The sequence below is a fragment of the Gorilla gorilla genome, chromosome 21 (assembly GCF_029281585.2).
Source record: "Gorilla gorilla gorilla isolate KB3781 chromosome 21, NHGRI_mGorGor1-v2.1_pri, whole genome shotgun sequence".
In the NCBI taxonomy this organism is placed as follows: domain Eukaryota; kingdom Metazoa; phylum Chordata; class Mammalia; order Primates; family Hominidae; genus Gorilla; species Gorilla gorilla.
In genome coordinates this window covers 32,244,485-32,254,566 of record NC_073245.2, presented here as the reverse complement: position 1 = coordinate 32,254,566, position 10,082 = coordinate 32,244,485, and the positions used below count along the sequence as shown (strand labels likewise).

General features: G+C 43.1%; 1 long non-coding RNA gene across 1 annotated transcript; it reads left to right on the top strand.

The window, feature by feature from the left end:
• Positions 1–5,253: 5,253 nt before the first annotated feature.
• On the top strand, positions 5,254–9,814 carry LOC129529012 (uncharacterized). Its single transcript, XR_008674385.2, has 3 exons — positions 5,254–5,400; positions 7,660–7,776; positions 9,468–9,814. It is a non-coding gene; the product is annotated as an uncharacterized lncRNA (long non-coding RNA).
• The last annotated feature ends 268 nt before the right edge of the window (positions 9,815–10,082 follow it).

The following is a 10,082-nucleotide window of genomic DNA, read 5'->3' as shown; positions in this document are numbered from 1 at the left end:
AGTGTATTGGACTGAATGTTTGTGTCCTTCCAAATTTCATATGTTGAAATCCTAACTCTCAATGTGCTAGTATTCAAAGGTGAGGCCTTTGGGAGGTGATTATGTCATGTGATGGTTAATACAAAGTGTCAACTTGATTGGATTGAAGGATGCAAATATTGTTTCTGGGTGTGTCTGTAAAGGTGTTGCTAGAGGAGATTAACATTTGAGTCAGCAGACTGGGAGACACACACCTACCCTCAATCTGGGTGGGCGCCGTCCAATCAACTGGCAGCACAGCTAGAAAAAAGCAGGTGGAAGAAGGTGGAATACGCTAGCTTGCTGAGTCTTGTGGTTTTGGTCTTTCTCCCATGTTGGATGCTTCATGCCCTTGAACATCGGACTCCAGGTTCTTTGGCCTTTGGACTCTTGGACTTACACCAGTGGTTTGCTGGGGGCTCTTGGGGCTTTGGCCACAGATGGCTTTGGCCACAGATGGCTTCAGCCACAGATGGCTTTGCACTGTTGGCTTCCCTACTTTTGAGGCTTTGGGGCTTGACTGAGCCACTGCTGGCTTCCTCGCTCCTCAGCTTTGCAGACGGTCTATCATGAGACTCCACCTTGTGATCATGTGAGTCAATTCTCCCTAATAAACTCCCCTTCATATATACATATATCCTATTAGTTCTGTCCCTCTGAAGAACCCTGACTAATACGGATCATGAGAATAGAGCCCCCATGAGTGGGATTAATGCCTTTATGAGACCGGAAAGAAATTGGATCCTTATCTTATCCATGTATGTGATAAAGGGTTAATACCCAAAATTTGTAAGAAACTCTTATAACTCAACTGCAGAAAATAAAATGGCCTGATTAAAAATGGAGCAAGGTCGAGACCATCCTGGCTAACATGGTGAAACCCCATCTCTACTAAAAATACAAAAAAATTAGCCAAGCGTGGTGGTGGGCGCCTATAGTCCCAGCTACTCGGGAGGCTGAGACAGGAGAATGGCGTGAACCCAGGAGGCAGAGCTTGCAGTGAGCTGAGATTGCACCACTGCACTCCAGCCTGGGCAACAGAGTGAGACTCCGTTTCAAAAAAAAAAAAAGGACCAAGGACCCGAACAGACATTTCTCCAAAAAAGATATAAAAACAGCCGATAAGTATAGGAAAAGGTGTCCAAGATTACTAATCATAAAGGAAATGCAAATTAAAATCACTATGAGATATTATGTAATATCTCTGACTCTCTGAAATAGCCAAGCTGTAAGGATGGCTATTATCAGAAAGGCAAGAGATAATAAATGTTGGCCAGGGTATGGATAAAGCCCTAGTACATGGCTGGTGGAAGTGCAGATTGGTACAGCCATTATGGAAAACAGCATAGAGGTTCCTAAAGAAATTAAAAATAGAGCTGCCGTAGTACCCAGCAAGCCCACTTCTGGCTATATATCTGATGACATCACCATCTTCTAAAGGTATCAACATTCCCATGTTTATTGCAGCATTAGGTACACTACCTCAATGCCCATCAATAGAGGAATGGATGAGGAAAACGTGATATATACACATACACAGGGATATAATTCAGCCTTTAAAAAGGAGATTCTGCCATTTGCCACAACATAGATGGACCCGGAGGACATTGTGCCAAGTAAAATAAGCCAGACACAGAAAGAAAAATATGGCATGATCTCACTTATAGATGGAATGTTTTTTAAAAGCTCAAATACGCAAAGAATGAAACAGTAGTTACCACAGGTGGTGGTAGGGGCGGGGTGGGGGTAGAGGAAATGGGAAGATATAAATGAAAGGATATAAGATAGCAGATATGTAGTATGGCATGTCTAGGGACCCAGTGCACATCCTGGGGACTAAAGTTAATAACACTGCATTGCATTAGAGATTTTTGTTAAGTAAGTAGATTTTTGCTGCTCTTGCCACAAAAAAAGTAACTAAGTGAGATGACAAGTTAAACTGCTTCACTGTTGTAACCATTTTACTGCACCTATCCCATAACATCATGTTGTAAGCCCCAAATATGCATGATAAAATTTATTTAGAAGAAGCAGCAGCAGCAGTGGCCAGAGAGCTAGCTAGCCAACTCCTTTTGTGCCATGGAAGATACAGTGAGAAATTGGCAGTTTGCTTCTTGGGAGAGGGCCCTCAACAGAACTGGACCAAATAAAACATACATGTCAGGAAATAAAATGTGCTATGAATGAAAGTGAAGCAAGGCAAGTGAGAAGAAGTGGTGGGAAGCTCTACAGGACAGGTCCTGAGATGCCACAGGGCAATGCCATTTGTGCAGAGACCAGCATGAATGGAGGGGCTTCTGTGGGTGGAGGATTCCAGGCAGAGGGAGCAGCCCTGCAAAGTCCTGGGGGAGGCAAGTCTGATGTCCTTCAGGAGCGGCAGTGGGGCAGGTCCTGGGGAAGTGGAGGGAGACAAGGAAGGTCTGAGAAGTCAGTGTGGCTTCTCAGAGGTTGATGTGATATTTAGGGACCTGGTGGCCACTGTAAGGACATTCAGTTTTATTCTATAGTGAAGCTGGAAGTCATTGAGAAGTTTGGGCTGTGATATCACATATCCTGACCCCTGTTTTCAGAGGAGCAGTTTGGCTGCTGCATGGACATCAACAGTGGTGGGTGAGGGGCCTGGAGGGAGAAGCAGAGCCACCTGCCATGGTCCAGGCAAAGGTGGTAAAAGTGATGGCACTTGGTGAAAGCAGGCAGAATTTCCTGCTGTATTTTGGATGAGGAGGGTGAGGAAAAGAGTTAAAGAGACCCTCAGAAGTGGAAAATGCTGGGCACGGTGGCTTACGCCTGTAATCCCAGCACTTTGGAAGGCTGAAGTGGGCGGATCACCTGAGGTCAGGAGTTTGAGACCAGCCTGGCCAACACTGCAAAACCCAGTCTCTACTAAAAATACAAAAGTTATCTGGGTGTGGTGGCAGGTGCCTGTAATCCCAGCTACTTGGGAGGCGGAGGCAGGAGAATGGCTTAAACCTGGGAGAGATCGCGCCACTGCACTTCAGCCTGAGCAACAGAGCCAGACTCTGTCTCAAAATAAATAAATACATAAATAAAGTAGAAATGTCATTTACTGAGATGAGTAATCCCGAAGGTGTGGTGGGTTTAGGATCTGGCAATAATACTCCTATGCTAACAGCCAGGTACTAGAGTGGAGCTAACCCTTCCAAGGCTTCCTTGTGTTATTCCAGAGCTGGGCATGGTGAAAGGCGGCAAGTTACTGCTTCCTTCCCCCTCAGCCTCTGTAATTAGCACCTTCATTCCAAAACATCACTGTATATTTGACTTACCAGGATAAATTGTTAAAAACAGATTCCAGAGGCCAGCAGAAATTCCCATTCAGTAGGCCTGGGGAGGTATTCAGAAGTCGAGTGCTTTTTATTTTTTTATTATATTATTATTATGATGTAAAACAGGGTGTTGGTCTGTTGCCCAGGCTGAAGTGCAGTGACACAATTATAGCTCAATGCAGCATTGAACTCCCAGGCTCAACCTTTCCTCTTGTCTCAACCTCCCGAGTAGCTACAGGCATGAGCCACCATGCCTGGCTAATTTTCTTTTTTAAGTTTCTTAGAGACAAGGTCTCACTATATTGTCCAGGCTGGTCTGGAACTCCTGGCCTCAAGTGATCCTCCTGCTTTGTCCTCCCAAACTGCTGGGATTGCAGTCATGAGCCACCATGCTTGGCCTTTGAGTGTTTTTTAGCAACCACCCAGGGGAAGCTGATGCAGGAATCCATGGACCACACTCTGAGAAGTCCCATCGTGGAGGGGATGCTCCTGATGGTTTTGCTGTTGTCAAAAACAACCTGAAGGACACATATGTCCTGGGCTGCTGAGGTGACCCAACAGCCATCAGCTGGTCTCTCCTGGATCACCCATGACAGACAAAGATCCCACAGGCAATGAGATCCTGTGTAAGAAAGGAATACATAGATGCAGTCCGGGCCAATGCCTGGAACACATCCTTCCAAGCCTCGGACTAGTATGTGGAGGCAGTGGGAGCAAGCCTGGCAACACCTCTCCATTGTTAACCCACCAAAGTGCCAAGCCAAGAGAGGAGTAATCATGGGGTTTGTTGATGACATACACTGAAGACATCCTTCAGGGTCTCTTAGATAACGGCTCTAACTTTTCTAATCAGCAGGTATTTGAAGATTGTGGGGCATAATAAAAACCTCTAATAAGGCCCTTTTATTATCCATATATCAACCAAGGTGAGTGCAGTAATAATCACATCTGGTAAACCGTATGTAACCAGTGACATTGCGTGGGATGGTCGTAAGTACAAAAACAGTTTCAACTGTAACCAGACAGTGGAACTGTGCATCATTTAGGGAGTTCTCATACACAGACATTCTTCCTCTGGCCTGATCCTATATGTTAGAAAATGCTATGTATGCAATGTGTGTTCCATAGCAATGCATGAGCGATGCTCATTAAAAATACAGATTCCCAGGCTCTAGGTTGGATGTTTTGAACATTTGAAAATTCCAGAGGCTCTGTAATTTTAAACCAGCTTCCCTGCAGTGCCAGACTTAAGCACTACTGATACAGGTTTTTTCTAGATGCTCTACTTGAGACATGACTTAGAAAATACAGCAGCTAGCTTTGGATATATAAATGCAACTGTCTCATCTTTTATAAGAGGCTGGTTCATGTTGGAGGATGACTTAAAAGCATCCAGCAATTCTTCCTCTACCTAACCCTTCCTTATCAAGATGAGATGATACTATGGACCACTGCATGGACTATTTTGTAATTTAATTGTCATAAAGAGGTAAATACATGATTTGCGTCAATATAAAAGTCTCTCATGGTAGTAGCAGAATATGCTATGTATGGAATCTCCAGATCGGATCATCGTGAGGCATCAACTTCAATATAATTCTCCAGGCTTGTAGGCTGGTGTGAGTCATAATCTTTAATCATAAGAAACCAAGGCTGAATTAGCTACAGCAATATTGGGAGGCCAGCACCTTAGAAAAGATTGGGTTCAAATTGTGAGTAAAAGGAGGCAAAGATAGTTTTGTAACTGCATGAACTGTAGACAATAATAATAGTTTCTTGGTAAATCTGTACAAACTCCCTTTTTGGGGGGTACATGGCTCTAGAATAAAACACCTCTATGACTCATTGGCACGTGGCATTTAAGAGACAAGCACAGTTTCAGAATGTGAAATCGCCATGGTAATGCTCTTCGTAACATACTGGCTCAGGCAGATAATGGCACAGACTTAACTTTCTGGAATATAAGCCTCCTGCTGTTGACATGGAAAGCCTCTGAACATCTTTACTAGGGAGGTTATAAAGATGATTAGAAATTTCTGCTGATCCTGGAAGTGAAGCATCGCTTGAAACTCTCCATTTGCCTTTTGGAGGTGACCAGGTATGCACTGCATAGAGATTACCTTGGGCTGCAGAACCTTACCAACCTCAGCACCTGTGGAGGGGTGCTGGGGGTTCCTAGTTCCCATTTTCCTCTCCACTCTGTCCCCACCCCATGCCACACCGCCGCAGTAACTGATTCTGATGCCAGACTCATTGGAGTCTTTCTGAATCTCTCATTTCACTGATACACTTCAGACATAATACCTTACATTTTAAAGATTTTGAATTGTTGTATAACATACCTGAATAAACCACCTTCTTGATCTTTAAATGTTGGAGAACCCTGCAGCTCGGCTCTGGGCCTTCTCTCTTTCTATTCTCTTGCTTTGTGACCTCTTGCATGGTTATAGCTTCAATTACCAACTATGTGAATCTTTCCTGAATTTTATTCTAACTGTGCCAACCTAGCATTTCCACTTTTCCAGGCTTCTGAAATTGAACATATCTCATTAGAAGGATAGCTGTAGGGTTTTCTGCAGGAAAGTTTTGGTTCATAGCTACATGAGACTTTCCAATGACGTCCCCTGGGTAGTCTTTGTCCTAACAAAGAATAACAGAATCTTGGGAGGAAAATTGTGGGTGGGAATGCCCCGATGATGGATTCTCTAATCATGCGTATGTTACCCAAGTTAACTTCCATTCTGCCATCAAGCTGGGATTTGGTGCCTGTGGAAATATTAAGAGTATCTGGAGCCACCTCCTCAAAATCACGATGCTTCTTTTGCCTCTTAAAATAATCTACAGAAATGGCAATGAAAATGAGAGTAGATGCATAAAGAGAAAAAGTTCTGGCGAGAGTTCCAGGTACCTTACATGGAAGCAGCTGGGTAAACAGTGATTTTGAGGCATTAACACATCATATTTGTACAGCAATGAGAGTTCTGAAAAACATTCATCCTTCACACTCAAAGTGAAGCCAGACATAACATTTACTAAAAAGCAAGAGTCTAGTACAGTGTTGGAGATGCATCCTGCCTCGCCCAAATTTCCAAATGTTTGCTCCACTATTCTTTACAAACATCTCAAGGAAACTTCAACAACTTTTCAGCTTGTTTAATGTGAATGAAAGTGAATATCCCAGTGTTCTGAAAAAAGCAAAAACCGTCTTTCCAGCTGCTTGGCCTGATGGAAGTATAAAGGCGGGTGAGTAAATTCTTTAATTTCATATTCAAAAGTCCTGATGTCATTCTATGAAGAAAGTTATAATCAACATATTTGTAAGTCACCCAATGAACTTGGTTTCTTCAGGTCCTAGGTTGGAGCTTGGAATCCTCAGCTAAGTTTTAGTTCCGAGAGTTCATATATTTTCTGTTAGGAAATCATCTAGAAATGTAAAAGTGCAATTTTCCTTTAACATTGTCCTGGGCTTTATTCTGCTTTGGGAAGGTGAGAGCTGTTCTGGGGAAGAGCTGGTTAGGACAGGAAGGGTGGGGAAGAAGGGCAGGGAGGGCACTATGGAGAGTTTTACTTAGAAATGGATTTCAGCCAAAAGACAGGACTCTGAACTATTTGAAGATCATTCTTTCCTCCAACATCCATCCAAATTAAACATTTTTCTGTTCCTCTTTCTCCTTTAGGCTTTTAGTATGCAGCAAAGCTGTGCGTGATGTCTCTGATTTTAAATGTTTCACCCAAAATGTAATACGACTATGTTTATTTTTTTCTCTTTTACATGAGGGAAGTGTTTCCATAAGACCTGGAAGACAAGACATAATGTGGGGACACAAAGGCAGATGAAGACTTATTGCTCATTCTTCTTTTTTCCACTTCCTGAAATAGACAGTCCTTCCCTCCTGATCCAAACCCTATTCATTGTGTCATATCTAACTAAAATGGCACCTTTCCTAAGAGTGCTTGTTCTTTGTGACTCCAGGACGTTCTATCAGCCATTGTTGTGGATACCCTTCCCCACACATTTTAGAGCTCCAAGTACAGCACAGTGATGGCATTTCATGCTCCTCGGAACCTGTGAGGTGGGTGCCACATCGTCTTCACTTTTTGGATGTGAAAGCTGAAGCTCAGAGGTCCTGTCACCAGTCTATGTGTCAAGGTCATATGCATCAGTTAGTGAACAGCCAGGGTCTGCGGCCTCACTGTCCAGCTTCAGGGGGGCTCCACGCGGAAACTCTCTGCAGTTCTCTGTTCTCCGTGGTAACCTCACTCGTGGATTCCTTTAAGGCCTATTCTTTTATCTTCAACTAAACCATGAAGCCCTTGATGACAGCTTTTGTCTTGTACTTTTTTTACATCTGGATAGCCACTTCACCAAAGAATACCTGCAGGAGTCTATCATACGTGCACTGATTGAGATGGATCACATGAGGATATGTAAAACCAGAGACTCGAAAAATAGCAAACTGAACATTTAGATAAGGTAATCATTCTATGACTTATTGGTGGTAGTTTATGTTAATGGTCATTATAATCATGTTGTTTCCAAGCAAATAACACAATAAGAAAATAATCCAGTAATACCGCTAAGCTTTGTGAATGTGTTATGATCAGTTTTATGTAAGACCATACTGTAGTAAGTTATGGGGGGGGTTGTCCAGTCACTGTCATGTGAGTAGTGTCAAAACACATACTCACCCCCACCCTGAGTCGCTGCCTTGGGTCCCATCCAGCAATGACTGTGAGTGCCCCAACACCTGAGCACACAGATGCTCTTATTTCAGAACCCACCCATGTCAGGGAAGCCCCTGTCTCCCAGAGGTCCTTTCAGTGTAGCCAGTTCTAGGGCATGGTACTTTCTCAGGATGCGCACTGTGGGCATCTAGGCATGGGGAGGGAGAGTGGCCACTATTTGTATGTGTGGAATTGGCCACCTCGGAGAAACTGAGAAGGGTCTGAAAATGTCTCTCCACATTCAGTTATTATGGAGCAGTAATGCAGGCAAAACTGTCCCTGGAATCAGTTCATGGTATAACCCAAGTGTCACAAAGAAAGGATCAGGGCAGAGAAAGTGAGCTTTGTTGGAACCTGGGGTGAGTGGGAAGAGCAACTGGGAGATGAACGACACAGGATAGGGCAGGGGCTAGAGCAGAGAGAGGGGGAGGGCGCTGGCCCAGGAGAGATGACCACACCAGACTATGTGGACCCCACCTGAGGCACAGCCTTAAGAGGAGTTGCAGCAAGGGGAGCTGGTGTCCCCATTTCAGGAAGGCTCCCTTGACAGGTAGGGAATGTGGACTTTCCGTAGAGTAATGCTCTGTTCGCCACTTGTCCAAATAGTAATAAATCACCAGTAAATTCCTGGTGCTGTTTGGAAGGCTTGGACTTCAAAGCCCCAAATTCACAAACAGGAACCTTTCATTAACTCTGGAAAAAGAATTTCACTTTATTTCAATTTGTGTATTTGGTTATTTAGTGGAAGCATATATTGCTGACCAACGTGACATTCCGTTTTGAATCAAGTGCCTTTTATTCTAGAGCCATCAGACATTGAAATTATGTGTTTAAATGCTTGACCAGCCTTCATCTGTACCAAATGTTTGAACTTGCTTTTATAAAAGATGAGACAACTTTGCGTTTTAGTTTTTTTTTTTAAAGCTGGTTTTATTCACAAGATACCGTAAGACCAAAATACCCCTCAGAGCTGTAACATTTTGATTTTCCTGGAGTTCAAAGTACTACCTTTCTCCATTAAATAATTTAAAGCATCTTTTTTGAGAGAAGGGAATAAAAGCAAGATCTAATCTGGAATTGAATGCCTTGTGGTGTGTTGTTTTGCTGGGGCCCGTCGCCTAGTTCTGTCTTTATTTCTCCTCTTTTCCTCCCTTCTCAGCTATGCTTGGGTATCCAATGTCAGAATTATTTCTTTCATCAGACCCATGCAAATGGAATAATATTCTCTCTGCTGAATGTCACTGTTGCTTGGACCTTTTAAAGTTAAGGTCAAACATCCCTTTTTGTTTTTATTAAGAAGCATTGCATCACACAGAGAAAATATTAAACACTGATCTTTAACAAGAGCACTGTAAAGCAAATTGGGATCGATCTTATTTTCAGCTGGGACAACCATTTCCTTCAGGCTTGACCTGAGGATCAGATGTTTGACTCTTCTAGGAATCAAGGTGAAGATGGATAAACATGCAAGTTTGAAAGAAAGCAGGAACAAGGCAATCCAACTTGTATTTTCTGTAAGCTGGCGGCAGAACATTTAACTACCAGCTCCTGACAAGGTTTGGAAAACTCATCAGTGGGAAAGCAGCCAAAACACTGCTCAAGCATGGGTGGTCACCAGCAGCAAAGGAGGGAAAGCAAGCCAGAAAGAAAGAAGGAAAGAGAGAGTTTTTATATAAGTGCTTTCCCATGATGTTCTAGCTATGTGCTTTCCTAAAGAAGTGTAACTGTCACCATCCTGCTGAAAGCTCAAATTAAGGTGATGCAATGAGGAAGCATTTCATATTAATAACGGCATAAAACAGATACAATACATTATCATCTATGCAGGCTTGGCTGGGCTGGTGTGCACCTTACTTCCTAGTTTCAAGAATAGAATATTCACACTGCATCACATGTCATGCCTCCCAAAACTCGTGATCAGATGAATTTGAATGTCAATCTGGGGAAAAACTCCTTTCCACTCTTGAAATTTTGGTTTTGGTTTTGTCTGTTTGTTTGTTTTACTGTTAGACTGTCTGCACATAAACAGAGAGACCAAGACAACAGTAAGCAACA